The sequence below is a fragment of the Triticum urartu genome, chromosome 7A, assembly GCF_056163025.1.
Source record: "Triticum urartu cultivar PI428250 chromosome 7A, HENAU_Tu73, whole genome shotgun sequence".
Lineage (NCBI taxonomy): Eukaryota > Viridiplantae > Streptophyta > Magnoliopsida > Poales > Poaceae > Triticum > Triticum urartu.
Window position 1 is genome coordinate 425,429,549 of NC_141879.1, and position 24,049 is coordinate 425,453,597.

The following is a 24,049-nucleotide window of genomic DNA, read 5'->3' on the forward strand; positions in this document are numbered from 1 at the left end:
CTTACTGGCTCTCCAGCCCTCACCCCCTGGCCTTGACCATGGCACGTGACCTAGCATATCAGCGGCGGCTGAGCTCGCTCGAGGACCGGGACCTGAGGACGCAGAGCACCAAGAAGAACATGGAGGGGAGGGGGAGACCCGCACGGGCCAGACCAAGCTGCACTACAGTGGCCGACGTACGAGTTCGGCACGACTCGAGGAGCCGACCCCGGACAGCCAAGATAAGTTCTCGCCCTGGATCCACCAGTCGCTACGGCACGAGAACCTCGCTCACTCCCTTTGCTGCCCTGCTGCTGCAACGTTTTCTTCCTTTCCCATCCTGAGACAGCTGTTTGGTCGTTAAAGGGGACCTCTTGAGCATCGCGCGTCAGGAGCTCTTACTGGACCTCGGGCCGCTCACCTCCTGGCCTTGACCACGACACGCGACCTGGCATACCAGCGACGGCTGCAGCCTGCCTGGGGACCAGGACCTATTAGCGTAGAGCACCAAGCTGCCGCAGGATTGGAAAGGGGAGGCTAAGCCTCGGCGGGATATGCGCACGCAAATCTTCATAATGAGGGCTATGTTGACAAAAGGCATTACAGACGCTTTACACGCCCCCACGGGGTTCATTTCTTGATTCCTCATAGGGACTTGTCAAGTCGGGCAGTTGCCGAGGCAGCGTGGGGAAGTGGAGAGGCCCACGTCCAGTCAACCGCCACACGTCGACCAAGGCCGCAGGCTATTGGGGCCCACGGCGCTCCGCACTTGACCTTTGGCTTCGCCTCGAAGCCAAGCCCGAGCGTGCCTTGGGCCCGCGGGCTACAGTCGGTGTTCTAGGAACGGGGGTCCCCAGACTTGCCTGCCTGCGGCCCATGGCGTGGCTTTGCTAGAAGGCCTGTACGGCCCATCTTCACCAGCAAAGACTCAAGACCCTCGCGAGGGGCCAAGCCTCATGAGGCGGATGACACAAGACCTCCTCAGGAGCGGCCTCACCGGGCTGGCTCGCGAGGGGCGGAGAGATCAAGGCCAGGCAAACCTCGCGAGGTTCCCATGATGTGAGCCATGACGATCGAGACCAGGCGAGCGCCAGCGCGCGTAGAGTCCTTTTTTCCTCTTTAGTGCTAAGGGGGCAAGCGTAGGTGCGGAGTACCGAGGCATCAAGAAAAGGTTTCCATATCGGTGCAATGAGACCAAGACCAGTAGGACGGCAAGACGGAGGTCACCATGGAGCCCAAGGTGGCGTCACCACCAGAGCCTTTGGCAGGCGAAGATTGCTTTTGTTAGGATAGCTTGTACAAGTTGTCCCCCTTCTACTTTGGGAAGAGGATCAAGGCCACTATAAATAGGACTAGCCACCACCGTAGCTAGGGGTGACCTCATCCGAGACTAGGGGCGACTTGATCGGAGACTAGAACTAGTTCATCCCCACAACCGCATCCACCAAGCACAAGAACACCTCTCCTCAGGAGGCTGTTCTTCCCCTTGTACTATTCATCCTCATCCCGAGAGGCAATCCACCACCACCACCACACTGGAGTAGGGTATTACACCACAATGGTGGCCCGAACCAGTATAAATCTTGTGTCCTTTGTGTTGCGGGTTTGTCGAGTTAGTTCGTAAGATCTTAGCTGAGTTAGGACGTGGATTGGTAGGGGGAGATCTTCACACGCGCCCCAGAGTTCGAACCTTAAGGGTTTTGCCGGAACCCATGATCCGACAGCCATCAGGCCGCCGGTCTCTGTTAAACAGGACCGACCAATCTCAGAACTGGATTAGCAGTTCGGCCTCCGTCGTTCGCCTCATATAGCCGCGAAGTTTGTACCGCACATACATAATTATGCACTTAAATACCCTGGTCACCGGCGGAGGCACAATAAGGACAGGCCTACAATGTGGTCCGCACTCCCATAGCCTTTTCCCCCTTTTTTCTAACTATCATCTATCATTTACCGCGGGTGACTCAAAGCCTGGTCATCTTATGGACTCTTTCTGAGTTCGGCTTCGTACAAATAACCAAAGGCTATTCCTGCCAAGGAGTTCTTTCACCGAGGCAGGGCAACGCAGACGTGCGATAGGAGGTCCAAACAATTTTTTGTAGACCACACTCCTTATTTCAAACCTGTAAAGTGCCTTTTTCCTCAGCCTTCGACACCCGACATGTTAAGTTGTCCGGGTAGTGGCGTTATAATATGAAAGATTGCGTTTGACATGTCAATCAGATTCCACTGAACATAGTCCGTATTCAGTATTTGCTTTTTCTAAGTACTGAATTTTGCTTCTTCAGTTGTTTCATGCACGCACCTCAGCACAAATTGCCAGGGGCTCGATATAGCAACATATGAGTTGCCGAGAATTCTGAACAGCTCTATAGCATACTTCGGCGTCACGAGTTTGGCCTTATACGCATCAGCTATGAATCATGTCTTTGGTCAATAGTTGGGTTGCTCGGCTCTATGCTTACTACCTTACATTCCACCGTATCGGCTAAGGTAGTAAAGGGAGAACTACTGCGATTGTGTTTTCGGTTCATCTGGTCAAGCACCTCAGTAGAGAAAGCCGAAAACTGACTGTCATGATCTGGCGAGAGCTGATCAACCACTCGATGACTTATGAGAATCTTTCGTGATTCCTTCCGTATTACACGAAGGACCATTCTTCTGGTCACCTATGTAACACACTGTATTCGGATGACCGCATACATACCAGGGGCTATATCGTAGACCCACCGTCAAACTCCTATGGCACAGTGAAAGTGTTAAAGCCCTATTGTCCAATTGCCAAGTTTGCTGCATTGGCACCTCCTTCATGGACCAAGACGTTAGGTCAAGAGTGATCAACTACTTTTACGAACACCCCCGTATTATATGCGAGGGGGCTGAAGCTGACGACTGGAAAACTTTTAGATTATACAAAAAATGGCCGCATGGGAGGAACCAAAACCTTTAGGAAAAAAGCATAGCCTATAATATATCATAATATTGTTTTTACAATTTCGGTAAAATCACTCAAGTATCATATCCTTCGAGCACTGACCCTCTATCAAGCGGGCACCCTCAAGGACATCCTCAAAATAATGCTCCGGTGCGTGATGGTCCTTGCCCCTAGGTGGACTCCTTGCTGCAATATTGGTGGCCTTCATATTCTCCCAGTACGTCTTGACGCGGGCAAGGGCCATCCGTGCACCTCCAATGCACGTTGACCACTTAACGGCGTCGATACACGGCACCACATCAACAAGTTGCTATACGAAACCGAAATAACTATATGGAATTGGCTCCGTCGGCCACAGCTGGACCACGACGTCCTTCATGGCAGATCCGGATATTCTGTGGAGTTCGGCCCATTGGGCCATCTATTTGTTCAGCAACAGCGGATGCTTTGGCATGCTGAATTGTGATACGTCTCCTTCGTATCTATAATTTTTGATTGTTCCATGCCAATATTATTCAACTTTCATACACTTTTTGGCAACTTTTTATATTTTTTTTGGGACTAACATATTGATCCAGTGCCCAGTGCCAGTTCCTGTCTGTTGCATGTTTTTGGTTTCGCAGAATATCCATATCAAACGGAGTCCAAATGGGATAAAAACGGACGAAGCTTATTTTTGGAAAATATGGAAAATTCGGAAGGAAAATCAACGCGAAGCAGTGCCTGAGGTGGTCACGAGGCAGGGCCCCCCCTAGGGCACGCCCCTACCCTCGTGAGCCCACCATAAGGCGGTTGACACTCTTCTTTTGCCGCAAGAAAGCTAATATTCAGAAAAAAATCACGGCGAAGGTTTCAGGTCAATCGGAGTTACGGATCTCCATATATATACGAAACGGTGAAACAGAGCCCGAACAGAACGCATAACCAGAGAGAGACAGAGAGACAGATCCAATCTCGGAGGGGCTCTCGCCCCTCCCGTGCCATGGAGGCCATGGACCAGAGGGGAAACCCTTCTCCCATCTAGGGAGGAGGTCAAGGAAGAAGAATAAGGAGGGGCTCTCTCTCCCCCTCGCTTCCGGTGGCACTGGAGTGCCACCGGGGGCCATCATCATCACCGCGATCTACACCAACACCTCCGCCATCTTCACCAACATCTCCATCACCTTCCCCCCTCTATCTACAGCGGTCCACTCTCCCACAACCCGCTGTACCCTCTACTTGAACATGGTGCTTTATGCTTCATATTATTATCCAATGATGTGTTGCCATCCTATGATGTCTGAGTAGATTTTCATTGTCCTATCGGTGGTTGATGAATTGCTATGATTGATTTAATTTTCTTGTGGTTATGTTGTTGTCCTTTGGTGCCCATCATATGATTGCACGCATGGATCACACCCTAGGGTTAGTTTGTGTGTTGATAGGACTATGTATTGGAGGGCAAGAGTGACAGAAGCTTCAACCTAGCATAGAAATTGATGCATATAGGATTGAAGGGGGACCAATATATCTTAATGCTATGATTGGGTTTTACCTTAATGAACATTAGTAGTTGCGGATGCTTGCTAATAGTTCCAATCATAAGTGCATAGAATTCCAAGTCAGGGATGACATGTTAGCAGTGGCCTCTCCCACATAATACTTGCTATCGGTCTAGTAAAGTAGTCAATTGCTTAGGGGCAATTTCGCAACTCCTACCACCACTTTTCCACACTCGCTATATTTACTTTATTGTTTCTTTATCTAAACAGCCCCTACTTTTTATTTACGTACTCTTTATTATCTTGCAAACCTATCCAACAACACCTACAAAGTACTTCTAGTTTCATAGTTGTTCTAGGTAAAGCGAATGTCAAGCGTGCGTAGAGTTGTATCGGTGGTCAATAGAACTTGAGGGAATATTTGTTCTACCTTTAGCTCCTCGTTGGGTTCGACACTCTTACTTATCGAAAACTTTTGCGATCCCCTATACTTGTGGGTTATCAAGACCTTTTTCTGGCGCCGTTGCCGGGGAGCAATAGCGTGGGGTGAATATTCTCGTGTGTGCTTGTTTGCTTTATCACTAATTAATTTTTATTTGTTGTTCTTAGTTGTTCTTTATCTTTAGTTATGGATATGGAACATGAAATACCAAAAAAATTAGGTGTACTTGCTGCTCATGGAGATGGGGAACCTCCTAAAACCATCGATGCTCAATATGTGAAAGATATTATGTACTACTTCAATAATCCTGAGAAAACCCCATTCAATTTTGTAATGGGAGTAACGTTGGATCAACGTGAATACTTTAGGGATCATCGCTTGACACAAAAAGGGAAACTATTATGGGATCAAATTTATATATTGAAGTGGTATGCCAGACAACTATGCTCAGAATATGATTATACTTGTTGCTCTAGGATGAATTGTCCACACCTCCCCTTTTCATGCAAATTTAATGATAATGAAACCTTGGCTTCTTATGCTAGAGGTATATATGATTACTATGATGTGGAACAAATATAAGAATTTGTTGCTTTTATGGGTGCATATGAAATTGAATCTATGTTTAAAGAGTTTGATGATATTGATGATGCTTGTTATAGATCTGAAAATTTAGCTATCCTCAAATATTTCTATGAGAATTATGAATACAATTATGAAATTAATGCACTTATTAATAAAGTCTCCGCTGTCCAAGAAGAGACTAATATTTTGCAGGAATCTATGGAAGAAGTTGATGACACTGTGAGATCATTGGATGAAAAAGATGAGGAGGAGAGTGAAGAACAAAAGGAGGAAGAGCGGATTGATCACCCGTGCCCACCTTCTAATGAGAGTAACTCTTCAACTCATACATTGTTTAATTCCCCTTCGTGCTTACCGAAGGATGATTGCTATGATGACTGTTATGATCCCATTGATTCTCTTGAAATATCCCTTTTTGATGATGCTTGCTATGCTTGTGGCCAAGATGCCAATATGAATTATGCTTATGGAGATGAACTTGCTATAGTTCCTTATGTTAAACATGAAATTGTTGCTATTGTTCCCACGCATGATAGTCCTATTATCTTTTTGAATTCTCCCGATTATACTATATCGGAGAAGTTTGCACTTATTAAGGTTTATATTGATGGGTTGCCTTTTACCGTTGCACATGATGATTTCGATAAATATAATATGCATGTGCTTGCTGCTCCTACATGCAATTATTATGAGAGAGGAACTATATCTCCACCTCTCTATGTTTCCAACATGATTAAATTGCAAGAAACTGTTTATACTATGCATTGGCCTTTACTAAGTGTGCATGAATTGTTCTTTTATGACATGCCGATGCATAGAAAGAGAGTTAGACTTCGCCATTGCTTGATATATGTTGCTTTGTGCTCACTACTAAATGCCAAATCATTGTTAATTAAAATTGGCTTTGATATACCTCGGGATCCGGGTGGATTCACTACTTGAGCACTGTATGCCTAGCTTAATGGCTTTAAAGAAAGCGCTGCCAGGGAGACAACCCGGAAGTTTTAGAGAGTCATTTATTTCTGTTGAGTGCTTTCATATAGTTTAAAAACAACAAAAATAAAGAGGGGAACCCAAAACTTTTCAAAAAGGAAAGTGAAAGTGAGAAAGACAAGCACTGTTGAAGTGGGAGAGCTCCTTGAACTTTGTTCATGCTCACGACAACTTTGTGAATCTTGATTACAGAAACTTTTTCAATAAAAATATTTATCCCCTTGTACAATTCCATTGTATTATGAAAATAATGTGCCAAGGTTTGCCTTTAGGATGTTTACATTTGCTTGATGGTTTGTACGGTGCAGGACAGAAACTTCGGCTGTAGTGCGCGATTTTACATTTTTAGCAGGAACGTCAAATGGTTATGATTATTATTGCACTGTCTTCCTATACAAATTGTTTATTTTTCCTAATTTTGGTAGAATTTTCAAGTATCAGATGTATGGTGAATATTCAGATTGCTACAGACTGTTCTGTTTTAGACAGATTCTGTTTTTGATGCATAGTTTGCTTGTTTTGATGAAACTATCAATTTATATCAGTGGATTAAGCCATGAAAAAGTTATATTACAGTAGACACAATGCAAAAACAAAATATGAATTGGTTTGCAACAGTACTTAGAGTAGCGATTTGCTTTATTATACTAACGGATCTTATCGAGTTTTCTGTTGAAGTTTTGTGTGGATGAAGTGTTCGATGATCGAGAAGGTCTCGATGTGAGAAGAAGGAATAGAGGATAGAGCTCAATCTTGGGGATGCCCGAGGCACCCCAGGTAAATATTCAAGGAAAGTCAAGCGTCTAAGCTTGGGGATGCTGGGGAGGCATCCTCTCTTTCTTCAACAAGTATCGGTATGTTTTCGGATTCGTTTCCTTCATGCAATATGTGCAAGTCTTGGAGCGTCTTTTGAATTTAGGTTTTTATTTTTCTTTTTATGCACCATGCTGGTATGAGATAGTCCTTGGTTGATTTATAGAATGCTCATTGCACTTCACTTATATCTTTTGAGTATGGCTTTATAGAATGCTTCATGTGCTTCACTTATATCATTTGAAGTTTGGATTGCCTGTTTCTCTTTACATAGAAAACTGCCATTTGTAGAATGCTCTTTTGCTTCACTTAGATTTGTTAGAGCATGGGCATATCTTTTGTAGAAAGAATTAAACTCTCTTGCTTCACTTATATCTATTTAGAGAGATGACAGGAATTGGTCATTCACATGGTTAGTCATAAAATCCTACATAAAACTTGTAGATCACTGAATATGATGTGTTTGATTCCTTGCAATAGTTTTGCGATATAAAGATGGTGATATTAGAGTAATGCTAGTGGGTAGTTGTGGATTGTAGAAATACTTGTGTTGAAGTTTGTGATTCCCGTAGCATGCACGTATGGTGAACCGTTATGTAACGAAGTCAGAGCATGATTTATTTATTGATTGTCTTCCTTATGAGTGGCGGTCGGGGACAAGCGATGGTCTTTTCCTACCAATCTATCCCCCTAGGAGCATGCGCATAGTACTTTGTTTCGATGACTAATAGATTTTTGCAATAAGTATGTGAGTTCTTTATGACTAATGTTGAGTCCATGTATTATACGCACTCTCACCCTTCCACCATTGCTAGCCTCTCTAGTACTGCGCAACTTTCGCCGGTACTATTAACCACCATATACCTTCCTCAAAATAGCCACCATACCTACCTATCATGGCATTTCCATAGCCATTCCGAGATATATTGCCATGCAACTTTCATCATCATCATATACATGACTTGAGCATTCATTGTCATATTTCTTTGCATGATTGTAAGATAGCTAGCATGACGTTTTCATGGCTTGTCTGTTTTTTTTATGTCATTGCTACGCTAGATCATTGCACATCCCGGTACACCGCCGGAGGCATTCATATAGAGTCATATCTTTGTTCTAGATATCGAGTTGTAATATTGAGTTGTAAGTAAATAAAAGTGTGATGATCATCATTATTAGAGCATTGCCCCAGTGAGGAAAGGATGATGGAGACTATGATTCCCCCATAAGTCGGGATGAGACTTCGGACTTTACAAAAAAATAAAAGAGGCCAAAGAAGCCCAGATAAAAAAAGAGGCCAAAGAAGCCCACCAAAAAAATAAAAAAATAAAAAAATGAGAGAAAAAGAGAGAAGGGGCAGTGCTACTATCCTTTTTCCACACTTGTGCTTCAAAATAGCACCATGTTCTTCATATAGAGAGTCTCTTGAGTTATCACTTTCATATACTAGTGGGAATTTTCATTATAGAACTTGGCTTGTATATTCCGATGATGGGCTTCCTCAAATGCCCGAGGTCTTCATGAGCAAGCAAGTTGGATGCACACCCACTTAGTTTCAGTTGGAGCTTTCATACACTTATAGCTCTAGTGCATCCGTTGCATGGCAATCCCTACTCACTCACATTGATATCTATTGATGGGCATCTCCATAGCCCGTCGATACGCCTAGTTGATGTGAGACTATCTTCTCCTTTTTGTCTTCTCCACCATCATATTCTATTCCACCTATAGTGCTATGTCCATGGCTCACGCTCATGTATTGCGTGAAAATTGAAAAGGTTTGAGAACGTCAAAAGTATGAAACAATTGCTTGGCTTGTCATCGGGGTTGTGCATGATGTGAATATTTTGTGTGGTGAAGATGCAGCATAGCCAGACTATATGATTTTGTAGGAATAACTTTCTTTGGCCATGTTATTTTGAAAAGACATGATTGCTTTATTAGTAGGCTTGAAGTATTATTGTCTTTATATCAAAAGATAGATTATTGCTTTGAATCACTCGTGTCTTAATATTCATGCCATGATTAGACATATGATCAAGATTATGCTAGGTAGCATTCCACATCAAAAATTATCTTTTTTTATCATTTACCTACTCGAGGACGAGCAGGAATTAAGCTTGGGGATGCTGATACGTCTCCGTCGTATCTATAATTTTTGATTGTTCCATGCCAATATTATTCAACTTTCATACACTTTTTGGCAATTTTTTATATTATTTTTTGGGACTAACATATTGATCCAGTGCCCAGCGCCAGTTCCTATCTGTTGCATGTTTTTGGTTTCGCAGAATATCCATATCAAACGGAGTCCAAACGGGATAAAAACGGATGGAGCTTATTTTTGGAAAATATGGAAAATTCGGAAGGAAAATCAACGCGATCCAGTGCCCGAGGTGGTCACGAGGCAGGGGGCGCCCCCCCTAGGGCGCGCCCCCTACCCTCGTGAGCCCACCGTAAGGCGGTTGACACTCTTCTTTTGCCGCAAGAAAGCTAATATTCGGAAAAAAATCCCGGCGAAGCTTTCAGGTCAATCGGAGTTACGGATCTCCATATATATACAAAACGGTGAAACAGAGCCAGAACAGAACACAGGAACAGAGAGAGACAGAGAGATAGATCCAATCTCGGAGGGGCTCTCGCCCCTCCCCTGCCATGGAGGCCATGGACTAGAGGGGAAACCCTTCTCCCATCTAGGGAGGAGGTCAAGGAAGAAGAAGAAGGAGGGGGGCTCTCTCCCCCTCGCTTCCGGTGGCACCGGAGTGCCACCGGGGGGCCATCATCATCACCCCGATCTACACCAACACCTCCGCCATCTTCACCAACATCTCCATCACCTTCCCCCTCTATCTACAGCGGTCCACTCTCCCGCAACCCGCTGTACCCTTTACTTGAACATGGTGCTTTATGCTTCATATTATTATCCAATGATGTGTTGCCATCCTATGATGTCTGAGTAGATTTTCGTTGTCCTATCGGTGGTTGATGAATTGCTATGATTGATTTAATTTGCTTGTGGTTATGTTGTTGTCCTTTGGTGCCCATCATATGATTGCGTGCGTGGATCACACCCTGGGGTTAGTTTGTATGTTAGTAGGACTATGTATTGGAGGACAAGAGTGACAGAAGCTTCAACCTAGCATAGAAATTGATGCATACGGGATTGAAGGGGGACCGATATATCTTAATGCTATGGTTGGGTTTTACCTTAATGAACATTAGTAGTTGCAGATGCTTGCTAATAGTTCCAATCATAAGTGCATAGAATTCCAAGTCAGGGATGACATGCTAGCAATGGCCTCTCCCACATAATACTTGCTATCGGTCTAGTAAAGTAGTCAATTGCTTAGGGGCAACTTCGCAACTCCTACCACCACTTTTCCACACTCGCTATATTTACTTTATTGTTTCTTTATCTAAACAGCCCCTACTTTTTATTTACGTACTCTTTATTATCTTACAAACCTATCCAATGACACCTACAAAGTACTTCTAGTTTCATACTTGTTCTAGGTAAAGCGAACGTCAAGCGTGCGTAGAGTTGTATCGGTGGTCGATAGAACTTGAGGGAATATTTGTTCTACCTTTAGCTCCTCATTGGGTTCGACACTCTTACTTATCTAAAACTGTTGCGATCCCCTATACTTGTGGGTTATCAAATTGCGACCAGAAAAGCTTCTTCATTGCATGTCCTTCTTGCGCTTGGTAAACCTGCACCGCATCGGAGGCACTCTTTGGCAAGTCCAAGAATGCGTCTGGAGAACTCCACATTTGGTTAAGCGGGGCATACTTCGGATCACCGAATTTGGTCTATAATAAGAAGGACTTACCGGCCGCTATTTTCCCAGCTTGCCGGATCTCCTCCCGAGCCGCTCTAGACTCGGACCGTGCTTTTCTCGCCTCTTGTAAGGCCTTGTCTAGATTGGTCGTTTTGACTTTGCTATCCTTTTCGAGGAATTCACATCTGACAGTGGCATCCTTTAGCTCGCACGCCATGGTAGATATTCTCTCCTCGCATTGGTGTCTAGTAGCCTGTTCGGCTTTTAACTCAGCGGTTGCGTTCTTGGCAACTGCATCACTCATCCTAGCTTGCTCCTTGGCCCGGACGAGCTCAGCGTGCAGGGTGTCAACTGCGGCAGCACCATCTGCAGTTATGAATATCTCACTATATAATTCTCAGCGTAATGCTCATATGATTATACATATATATACTGACTGCCCCAAAAGATACCTTGCGCCTCGTCGAGCCGCCTGTTAGTAAGCGTGATTTCGTCATCCGCCACATCAAGTTTCTGCTTCAGATCTACAACCTCTGTAGCACGGGCAGTCGCCATGGATGAAACAACCTGTGTTCCAATTAGTTAGATTATTTCCTGGGCATATCTTTTTTGATCCTCTGATCGCCTCCCTTTGGATGCCAACCAAAGTCTCAGGGGCTACTATCTATACACGGGTGCATTTTTTGCATGTAGAGTGTAATCGAAGATATTACATTGCATACCTCGAAGCCTCTTAGAGGGACCATGAAGGCTTCATTCAATCCGCTTCTCACGGACAGAATCCTCTCAGCTACCGTACCCATCAAGGTACGATGTTCCTCTGAGATGGACGCATGTCGCAACACGTCCATCAATGTATTCGGCGCCTCCTGGTTCCTGGAAGCGGCGGTGGGAGTAAGGACTCCCTTCGAAGGGATGTGTTTACTCGACCCTAGAGTCGTCTCCGGCTGTAAACCGGATAGTTAGGGGCCTTTATTGTTGGTCCCCGAATGGGCTGCATGCCCCATACCCTGGATTGCCGAAGTATCACCTTCGGGTGTGGTCTTCATTGTCCCTCGCACCACTTGTTGATCAGGAGAAATCCTCCGGTATGACACCTCAAATTCGTCAGCCCTATTGGGCGAGAGGGTTTGTGGAGGCGTCTCGCTATCCATCATCTCCAGAAGAAGATCCCCCGAGGAGGAGGATTGTTGAGGAAGACTGCATGCCAGACTGCAAACATATATTTCAGATGTTACCCCTGTAAGCGGAAAGGAACGGGATATGTTTAGAACACCTTTGTTCACTTACGATTCGGCTAAATGCTTGTCCTTACAGAGGAATTGCGCGTCAACGTCGTCTTCTAAACCCGAACCGCCTGGCAAGGACGTCTTCCCTCGCTTAGCAGCCTCTACCTCCAAATCTTCGGAGGCGGTCCTCTTCTTCCCATACGGGGAAAGGATGTCACCCTCCCCTTCTCTTTTGTCTTCGTAAGAGGGAGTCCCAATCTCCCCGGACATAGAGTCTGGTGTACCTTTAGAATGGAGGCCACCTTTGGCCTTCTTGCTCTCCTCCTTGTCCTCCTTCGCCGGCACTTGATATGGCATCGGAGCCAGCATCCTTGTTAACACAGGATCGACTGAGTCTTCGGGAAGAGGGGCCGAACACCTAATTCGTTCTGCCCTCTTAACCCAGCCCTGTTCGAAGATGGTTTTCTCAGTACTACAGGATATTTAAGTAAGCTGTGTTTGGGAGTCAAGTGCTTACCGAGGTATCCGGATGGTTGTAGTCGAGGCCGATATCTTCGATGGTATCCGGCCACTACTTTCGTGTCCCGAAGAATAACTTCCACATCCCTTTGTGCGTCGTGCCGAAGAAGTGATGAAGGGTCCGTGGTCCTTCCGGATTGAACTCCCACATGCGGAGGGGCCGCCGCTGGCATGGCAGGACCCGGCGGACTAGCATTACCTGGAATACATTGATGAGGCCGATGTCCTTTTGGAGGAGGCTCCGGAGGGCCCGATCGGAATGCAGGTGTAGCTGCCCACTTGGTACCACGGGGCTCAGTCATGTAAAACCACTCCCGCTGCCATTGGTTGGAAGCTTCCGTGAAAGAGCCTTTTGGCCAAAGAGCATTCGTGAGCTTGTTCACCATAGCACCGCCACACTCTACTTTCTTCCCCTCAATTATCTTCAACTTCACATTAAAGGTCTTGAGCCATCAACCGAAGTGTGGGGGAATGAGGAGAAAGGCCTCGCACATGACGATAAACGCCGAGATGTGAAGAAAGGAGTTCGGAGCTAGATCGTGAAAATCTAGCCCATAATAGAACATGAGTCCGTGAACGAAGGGATGGAGAGCGAACCCTAGCACCCGGAGGAAGTGAGAGATGAATACGACCCTCTCACCGGATCTGGGAGGAGGAATAACCTGTCCTTTAGCAGGTAGCCTGTGGGGGATTTCCGCGATCAGGTATCTTGCCTCCTGGAGCTTAGCAGGTAGCCTGTGACAGTGGAGGCCACCCACCGGCCTCGAAGGCTGGGTCCGGACATCACTGGGAGGCTCGGAGCATTTAAGTTGAAACCTGGGTGCTGGGATTCATGGTTGGAAAGGTTGAAGAAGAGGTAGGACTGGAGGAGAAAGACGGGCCTGTGCCACTTTATAGAGGCGATGAATATCAAACGCCTCCTCGTAGGCCTTAAGGCCTACCTATTCCCAAGGGATCATGCCAGCTGAACGGTTGGGTTATCCACGCTCGTATTGATGAGAATCCCGTAATAAGGGGACATGATCTCTACTTCGACAAGACATGTCAATAAAACCGCGTCTTAAAACATGGAGTGGGAGGCTAAAAAATGGTTCAAAATAATGACCTGGCTATGACATGATGTCACGCTACGAAAGTTGTCAGTGGATTGGACTCATAAAATATTTTACTCTGTACGGATATATGTGGTGTTTGTTTTTACAGAGCCAGACACATTCTCTGTGTTCGAGAGCTGTTTTGGAGTATTCGGAGGAGGAACCCGTCTTGCAATGCCGAAGAGAATCTGCGCGTCGGACACCTCGACATTGAAGCCTGGTTCAGGGGCTACTGAGGGAGTCCTGGATTAAGGGGTCCTCGGGCGTCTGTCCTGTGGTACATGGGCCGGACTAATGGGCTATGAAGATACAAGATAGAAGACTCTCTCCCGTGTCCGGATGGGACTCTCCATGGCATGGATGGCAAGCGTGGCATTCAGATATGAAGATTCCTTTCTCTGTAACCGACTTTGTACAACCCTAATCCCCTCCGGTGTCTATGTAAACCGGAGGGTTTAGTCCGTAGAGGCAATCATAATATGACAGGCTAGACTTCTAGGGTTTTAGCCATTACGATCTCGTGGTAGATCAACTCTTGTAACCCTCATACTCATCAATATCAATCAAGCAGGACGTAGGGTATTACCTCCATCAAGAGGGCCCAAACCTGGGTAAAACTTTATGTCCCTTGTCTCCTGTTACCATCAACCTTAGATGCACAGTTCGGGACCCCCTACCCGAGATCCGCCTGTTTTGACACCGACACAGGGAGACATGACTAGAGCGCTCGATGTGTAGGTGTGTGTGGGGGTGGGGGGGAGGGATGAGGCAGAGTCCTAACTAAAGAGGTAGAACGACTTGTCTATGTGTTGAGAAGGAGAGACCCAGCTATGTGTTGAGGGAGATGGGTCGACATCCATACATAACTGAACGACGGGAAATAGCTTGGGACAGAGAGATAGAGGAGAGAGAGAGAGGGAGGGAGAGGGGTAGAGTGCTGGATGGGTGATGGAGTTGCTTCTCTAAGATGGTGGGAGAGGCCTACTAGACAAACTGAGGGTAGAACTGCAATATTATCAATGAGAGTGGGGATGTGTTTCTGTGTGTGCCTGTGGGTGATAGATCTGTCGGGACACATGCATGGATGATGAAGGGGAACCATGTGTTTGCTAATCAAACCTAACTAGATCGGTAGATCAATTGTTGTTTCTCGGAGGAAGGGAGAGACATAACTATTGAGGTAGATCGATTGACGCGTGCAAAAAATGAGTTATAAGGACCTAGCTAGCTATATGTATAGCGGGAGATCGGTCGGTGTACATCCATTTGTTAGAGGCAAATAAGGCCCAGTGAGACGGATGGACAGAGAAAATGGAGCTAAGAGGTGGTGCGAGAGGCTGAGCTACTAGATAGATAGGGGGAGGAGTGTGCGGTTGTGAGATCGATGAAAAGAGGGCCGAGAGTTTACACGTGTGTAGGGCCGTATGAGAGATATGAGGCATGGAAACAGAAAGGAGGAGATGGAAGGTGTGTGTGTACGTATGTTGTAGGCAGACGCTGGAGAGGTTTATCGATCGATGTGTGTCGGAAAGGAGTTGTGGAGACTGTGGGAGAATGACCTAAAGAAAAAAAATGAATGTGTGCGATGGATAGAATGCTGAGGGAGGGGGAGGGCAAGGAGGGCATGTGCATGCATGAGAGAAAGTTAGTGCTAGCTACAAAGGTTAGAGGATTGTGTGGGTGTAAGAGACTAACAAAGATCATAATTTGATATGAAAGTGGATTCATATATTTGAATTGGAGATCATAGTGTTATAAATATATGCATGCATGAATATAGCGGTGATACACGTGCTGTGGTTTTGCACATGTTATACCATAATGTGATAATGCATGGCTTTTGCAACTCACAGATAAATGTCAAACAATCTAAACCATACTATATATCGAACAATCTCACATTTTATTTAAATTTGTGATAATGTGTGGCGTTTGCAGCTTACAACTAAATATCGAATAATCTAAACAATACTATATATTGAACAATCTCACATTTTATTTGAATTTGTGGTAATGTGTGGTGTTTGCAACTCACATCTAAATACTTATAGGCGTAGGGGGCAGGGCACCATACATTATGTGATAAACAGATTATACATATGAGACATGGTTTAGGTTATGAAGATCTAGCTAGAGCTTGAAATGTACTGTGATTTGAAATCAACATAAAGTGGATTCAAAAAATCGAGTTCGAGTTCATATAGTACACATAGTTCATATCTAACTCGAGAGTAATTATGTGGTGTGCTGTGAAGATAATACACAAACGATGGTTTAATTTGACAAAAATGATGATTGTACATCTTATTCAAATAGAGAAACAAATTCAAATTTAGTTCATATTGAAGTCGTAGTATATACGTTTGGAATGCACTAAAACGTTCATTTGAGTAGCAGGTTGCATGAATTATACACATAGCGAAATATTTTGATTGAACATAACATGAATACAAAGTTTTGAATGACATCTGTAGGGCGAATTGATTTGGTACAGTACACAGGACTAGACTCTCTTGTGTGCTGCGAATTGATTTATTTTTGTTTTTTCGTCGACGGTGTCAGATTTCGGGTTCCGGCAGACCCTTGAGGTTCGAACACTGGGGTGCGCACGGAGATCTCTCCCCTACCGATCTACGTCCAATCTCCTCACGTGATCTAAGCTGGAAACAACGAACAACACAAGGGACACAAGGTTTATATTGGTTCGGGCCACCGTTGTGGTGTAATACCCTACTCCAGTGTGTTGTGTGGTGGATTGCCTCAGGGGGCTAATGATGAACAGTACAAGGGAAGAACAGCCTCGCGAGAGGTGTTCTTGAGCTGGTGCGGTGAACTGCTAGGGTGAGTTTAGTCGCCTCTCTCTCTGCTAGGGCTCTACCAGATTTCTGGATGTCTCGGGGTTTTTCTAGATGTCCCTACTCTGTGGTGGCTAGCTCTATTTATAGAGGTCCTGGGCCTCTCCCCAAATAATGAGCGGGAAGGGCGCCAACAATTGCCCATTTTGAAGGGGAACATCTAGTACAAGTTATCCTGACCAAAGGTGGTCTTCGGCTACCAAAAGTACTGGTGATGACGCCGTCTTGGGCTCCACGGTGACCTCTGTCCTACCGCTTTGTTGGTCTTGGTCTCGTTGCACCAGAATGGCAACCTTTGCCCGATGCCTTGGCCTATGCTTGCCCCCTTTGCACCAAAGGGGAAACAAGGACACTGCGTAGGCCGGTGCCCGCCTGGCGCCTGCCTGGTCTCGATCGTCATGGCTTGCATCACAGGTTCCTCGTGAGGTACCTCTGCCTTGATCTCTCCGCCTCCTCGCGAGCCTGCCTGATGAGGCTGCCTCTGAGGAAGCTTCCTATTGTCCCCCCCGTGAGGCTTGGCCCCTCGCGAGGGTCATGAGCTTGAGCTGATGAAGATGGGCTGCGCTGGGTCCCCACTTGAGCCACGCCGCAGGCCGCAGGCAGGCAAGTCTGGGGACCCCCATTCCCAGAACGCCGACAGTAGCCCCCGGGCCCGAGACGCGCCCGGGCTTGGCCTAGCAGGAAAGCGAAGGGGCAAGCGCGAAGCGCCGCGGGCCCCAACAGCCTGCGGCCTTGGCCGCTGCATGGCGATCGATTGGGCGTGGGCTTCTGCGCTTCCCCACGATGCCTTGTCACGCGCCCGGCTAAGCGGACCCGTAGTTGCACACAGTTGTTCCTCCTTTCCGCTGCTCGCCCGGCTCCTACCTTTCCTTCTTCCTTGAGCTCCAGCCTCTGCCACCAATCCGGCTCGAGTTCTTCCTCCTTCTCACCGCCATGGCGCCGACGAAGAAAGGAAGGGGAAAGAAACCTGTGCCTTCGCCCCGCACACCTCGAGCAACGACCCCCGCCGTCGCCCGGTCGATCATACTCAATCCAGAAGCTTTGGACAAGGTCCGCTCCGCCCTTGCAACTATCTTCAACGAGTGCGGCAGGACCACGGCCTGGCCTGCGTCCCATGCCTCCCTTGATAGGATCGTCATGGAGGTCCGATTCTTTGCCGATGCCCTATGGGCGGGTCTGGTTCCCCCCCTTTTCCGCCTTCTTCAACGCGGTGCTCTCCCATTATCAGATCTGCATGATGCATCTCGGGCCGGAGTCCATTACTCTTCTGGCCGTCTTTGCTTTTGTCTGCGAGGCGATGATAGGCATTCCTCCTTCCGTGGCCCTGCTGCGCCACTTCTTTTCCTTGCGCCTGAGCGACCCCACTCGGTGCTCAGGGTGTGTGAGCTTCTTCGTCGTACGAGAGACGACCGCTTCAGAGATCGACTTCAGCCTTCCTTCTCCTGAGGCTAGGTTCAGAGAGCGGTGGCTGTACGTGGACATTGGAGTGCCCAACCCTCTGCTCTCGCATCTAACCTCGCCTGCTGTTCCCCATGCGGGTTGGGATCATGAGGTGCTCGCGAGCCCCCGGCTTGCCTTCGTCTGGCGCCGCTTCCAGAGTTTGAGGGCGCTCAACGTGACATCGCCCAAGGTGGTGAAGGAGTTCCTCCAATGTCGCATTGCTCCTCTCCAGCGCCACTCTCGCCGGATGTGGGACTTCGTGGGGCACAGAGACCGCATGCGGCTTCAGGAGGACTTGGCTCCTGAAGCGCTGCACACGGTGCTCAGGGTCTTGACTGGCGATACTTCCCCAGGCAGCCTTCGAAGTAATGGTGTCCTCTTGTATCTTTGCTCTGGCAGGGCTGATTTTGTGAGGCAGATGCCCAGCTTCGACAAGTGGGGACTGCGCCCTGCTGGCTTCATGGTGCCCCGTGAGAACCCAGCCGCCGTGGTTGCTTCCCCTGCCGCCCATAGCAGTCCTTCCTCGGGCGACGCGGTGGGGAGACGAGAACCAGTGGGAGTTGAGGCGACCAATGTCGAGGTGCCGACGCCGCGAGAAGTCTTGAAGGAGGCGTCTCCCGAGGCCCGCCCTGTAGCGGCGTCAGGTGCAGAGTTGCGGCCTGTTGTTCCTGAGGCCGGGGCTCCCGAGCCCCCAGCCGTTCCTCGCGAGGCGACGCCTGACGGCGCCCCCAGGCTGACTCCTCCAGTGCAGATCATCTTGACGCTTCTTCCACACCAGGAGACGACCCCTGCACCGGGCGCTTAGGTCGGTTCCGCGTAGACTTCGAGGCCCTCCGCAAGAGGAAGGGGGCCTTGGGTGGCAACGACCGCCCTTGCCGCCTGTTGAAGCGCAGGAAGTACCTTACCATGGACGATTAAGTCTTCTTCTTTCCTTGCTCGTTTACTTTGCTATCCCCTGTGACTGAGTGTGGCCCTTTCAGGCCCTGCCCTGCGGAACCCGCTGAGCCAGCCCGGGATCCACCCCCCCAGCTTTGCCTTCTCCGCTAGCCCTGGGCTCGCCGAGCTCGAGCGGCACCCCTGCTGCCAGACCAGTTGACGGAGTGGTCCGTTCCATAGGGCACCTCGAGCCTGTGCGCCCACTGTCCTTTCTTCATGAGTCCTCCTGGGGCACATCCGGCCTGCCCCATGTTCCTCCTCTGATCATAGATGGTGAATGGTGAAGTCTGTCTTTGGATCCTCCTCCGTGGGTGGACCAACGCCAGGCCGGATTCCCAGAGAGGTCTGTTCGGCGATGGCTAGGCTGCCAGCCCCCAGCCCCGCGCCAGGAGGGGGCCTGCCACCTCGGGGCCCTCCGCATGCTCTGGTGGAAGAGGGTGATGTGGAAGAAGTGCTCAGGCACGCTCGGGAGCGACGCGCCCTTCGCGAAGAGTTCCTCCAGAGGGCGGCGGATGCGGTGAGCCGGATCGAGGCAGAGCTTGCTGACAAGGATGCGTGCCTCGAGGCCGAAGGTTTGCGCCTTGCTGAGGAGAGGCACAAACTAAATGTAGCCATTGTTGGAAATATTCCCTAGAGGCAATAATAAATTGATTATTATTATATTTCCTTGTTCATGATAATCGTTTATTATCCATGCTAGAATTGTATTGATAGGAAACTCAGATACATGTGTGGATACATAGACAACACCATGTCCCTAGTAAGCCTCTAGTTGACTAGCTCGTTGATCAATAGATGGTTACGGTTTCCTGACCATGGACATTGGATGTCATTGATAACGGGATCACATCATTAGGAGAATGATGTGATGGACAAAGACCCAATCCTAAGCCTAGCACAAGATCATGTAGTTCGTATGCTAAAGCTTTTCTAATGTCAAGTATCATTTCCTTAGACCATGAGATTGTGCAACTCCCGGATACCGTAGGAGTGCTTTGGGTGTGCCAAACATCACAACGTAACTGGGTGGCTATAAAGGTACACTACAGGTATCTCCGAAAGTGTCTGTTGGGTTGGCACGAATCGAGACTGGGATTTGTCACTCCGTGTAAATGGAGAGGTATCTCTGGGCCCACTCGGTAGGACATCATCATAATGTGCACAATGTGATCAAGGAGTTGATCACGGGATGATGTGTTACGAAACGAGTAAAGAGACTTGCCGGTAACGAGATTAAACAAGGTATCGGGATATCGACGATCGAATCTCACGCAAGTATCGTACCGCTAGACAAAGGGAATTGTATACGGGATTGATTAAGTCCTTGACATTGTGGTTCATCCGATGAGATCATCGTGGAACATGTGGGAGCCAACATGGGTATCCAGATCCCGCTGTTGGTTATTGACCGGAGAGTCATCTCGGTCATGTCTGCATGTCTCCCGAACCCATAGGGTCTACACACTTAAGGTTCGGTGACGCTAGGGTTATAGAGATATTAGTATGCGGTAACCCGAAAGTTGTTCGGAGTCCCGGATGAGATCCCGGATGTCACGAGGAGTTCCAGAATGGTCCGGAGGTAAAGAATTATATATAGGAATTGCTATTTCGGCCATCGGGACAAGTTTTGGGGTCACCGGTATTGTACCGGGACCACCGGAAGGGTCCCGGGGGTCCACCGGGTGGGGCCACCTGCCCTGGGGGGCCACATGGGCTGTAGGGGGTGCGCCTTGGCCTATATGGGCCAAGGGAACCAGCCCCAAGAGGCCCATGCGCCAAGAGGCAAGGGAAAGGAAGAGTCTTAAAAGGGGAAGGCACCTCCGAGGTGCCTTGGGGAGGAGGGACTCCTCCCTTGGCCGCACCCTTCCTTGGAGGAAGGGCCAAAGCTGCACCCCCCTCTCCCTTGGCCCTATATATAGTGGGGGGAAGGGAGGGTAGCAACACCTAAGCCCTGGCGCCTCCCTCTCCCTCCCATGACACATCTCCCTCCTCCCGCAGCGCTTGGCGAAGCCCTGTTGGAATCCCGCTACTTCCACCACCACACCGTCGTGCTGCTGGATCTCCATCAACCTCTCCTCCCCCCTTGCTGGATCAAGAAGGAGGAGACGTTGCTGCTCCGTACGTGTGCTGAACGCGGAGGTGCCGTCCGTTCGGCGCTAGGATCATCGGTGATTTGGATCACGACGAGTACGACTCCATCAACCCCGTTCTCTTGAACGCTTCCGTGCGATCTACAAGGGTATGTAGATCCACTCCTCCCTCGTTTCTAGATGACTCCATAGATTGATCTTGGTGACACGTAGGAAAATTTTGAATTATTGCTACGTTCCCCAACAGTGGCATCATGAGCTAGGTCTATTGCGTAGATTCTATGCATGAGTAGAACACAAAGTAGTTGTGGGCGTTGATTTTGTTCAATATGCTTACAGTTACTAGTCCAATCTTGATTCGGCGGCATTGTGGGATGAAGCGGCCCGGACCAACCTTACACGTACGCTTACGTGAGACCGGTTCCACCGACTGACATGCACTAGTTGCATAAGGTGGCTGCTGGGTGTCTGTCTCTCCCACTTTAGTCGGATTGGATTCGATGAAAAGGGTCCTTATGAAGGGTAAATAGAAATTGGCATATCACGTTGTGGTCTTTGCGTAGGTAAGAAACATTCTTGCTAGAAACCCATAGCAGCCACGTAAAACATGCAAACAATAATTAGAGGACGTCTAACTTGTTTTTGCAGGGTATGCTATGTGATGTGATATGGCCAAGAAGAATGTGATGAATGATATGTGATGTATGAGATTGATCATGTTCTTGTAATAGGAATCACGACTTGCATGTCGATGAGTATGACAACCGGCAGGAGCCATAGGAGTTGTCTTTATTTATTTATGACCTGCGTGTTAACATAAGCGCCATGTAATTACTTTACTTTATTGCTAACCGTTAGCTGTAGTAGTAGAAGTAATAGTTGATGAGACAACTTCATGAAGGCACGATGATAGAGATCATGATGATGGAGATCATGGTGTCATGCCGGTGACGATGATGATCATGGAGCCCCGAAGATGGAGATCAAGAGGAGCAAAGTGATGATGGCCATATCATGTCACTATTTGATTGCATGTGATGTTTATCATGTTTTTGCATCTTGTTTACTTAGAACGACAGTAGTAAATAAGATGATCCCTCATAATAATTTCAAGAAAGTGTTCCCCCTAACTGTGCACCATTGCGACAGTTCGTTGTTTCGAAGCACCACGTGATGATCGGGTGTGATAGATTCTTGCGTTCGAATACAACGGGTGTTGACGAGCCTATCATGTACAGACATGGCCTCGGAACACATGCAAACACTTAGGTTGACTTGACGAGCCTAGCATGTACAGACATGGCCTCGGAACACAAGAGACCGAAAGGTTGAGCATGAGTCGTATGGTAGATACGATCAACATGAAGATGTTCACCGATGATGACTAGTCCGTCTCACGTGATGATCGGACACGGCCTAGTTGACTCGGATCATGTAATCACTTAGATGACTAGAGGGATGTCTATCTGAGTGGGAGTTCATAAGATGAACTTAATTATCCTGAACATAGTCAAAAGGTCTTCGCAAATTATGTTGTAGCTCGCGCTTCAGTTCTACTGTTTAGTTATGTTCCTAGGGAAAATTTAGTTGAAAGTTGATAGTAGCAATTATGCGGACTAGGTCCGTAAACTGAGGATTGTCCTCATTGCTTCATAGAAGGCTTATGTCCTTAATGCACCGCTCAGTGTGCTGAACCTCGAACATTGTCTGTGGATGTTGCGAACATCTGACATACAAATTTTATAACTACGTGATACTTCAGTTAAACGGTTTAGAGTTGAGGCACCGAAGACGGTTTTGAAACGTCGCGAAACATATGAGATGTTTCGAGGACTGAAATTGGGATTTCAGGCTCGTGCCCACGTCAAGAGGTATAAGACCTCCGATGATTTTCTTAGCCTGCAAACTAAGGGAGAAAAGCTCAATTGTTGAGCTTGTGCTCAGATTGTCTGAGTACAACAATCATTTGAATCAAGTGGGAGTTGATCTTCCAGATGAGATAGTGATGTTTCTCCGAACTCATTACCACCAAGCTGCTAGAGCTTCGTGATGAACTGTAATATATCAGGGACATATATGATGATCCTTGAGATATTCGCGATGTTTGACACCACAAAAGTAGAGATCAAGAAGGAGCATCAATTGTTGATGGTTGGTGAAACCACTAGTTTCAAGAAGGGCAAGGGCACGAAGGGATACTTCATGAAACGGAAATTCAGCTGCTGCTCTAGTGAAGAAACCCAAGGTTGAACCCAAACCCGAGACTAAGTGCTTCTGTAATAAGGGGAACAGCCACTGGAGCAGAATTACCCTAGATACTTGGTAGGTGAGAAGGCTGGCAAGGTTGATAGAAGTATATTGGATATACATTGTGTTGATGTGTACTTTACTAGTACTCCTAGTAGCACCAGGGTATTAGATACCGGTTCGGTTGCTAAGTGTTAGTAACTCGAAATAAAAGCTACGGAATAAACGGAGACTAGCTAAATGTGAGGTGACGATATGTGTTGGAAGTGTTTCCAATGTTGATATAATCAAGCATCGTACGCTCCCTCTACCATCGAGATTGGTGTTTGCATTGAGCATAGACATGATTGGATTATGTCTATCGCAATACGGTTATTCATTTAAGGAGAATAACGGTTACTCTGTTTATTTGAATAATACCTTCAATGGTCTTGCACCTAAAATGAATGGTTCATTGAATCTCGATCATAGTGATACACATGTTCATGCCAAAAGATATAAGATAGTAATGATAGTACCACCTACTTGTGGCACTGCCACGTAAGTCATATCGGTATAAAACGCATGAAGAAGCTCCATGTTGATGGATCTTTGGGCTCACTTGTTTTGAAAGGTTTGAGACATGCGAACCA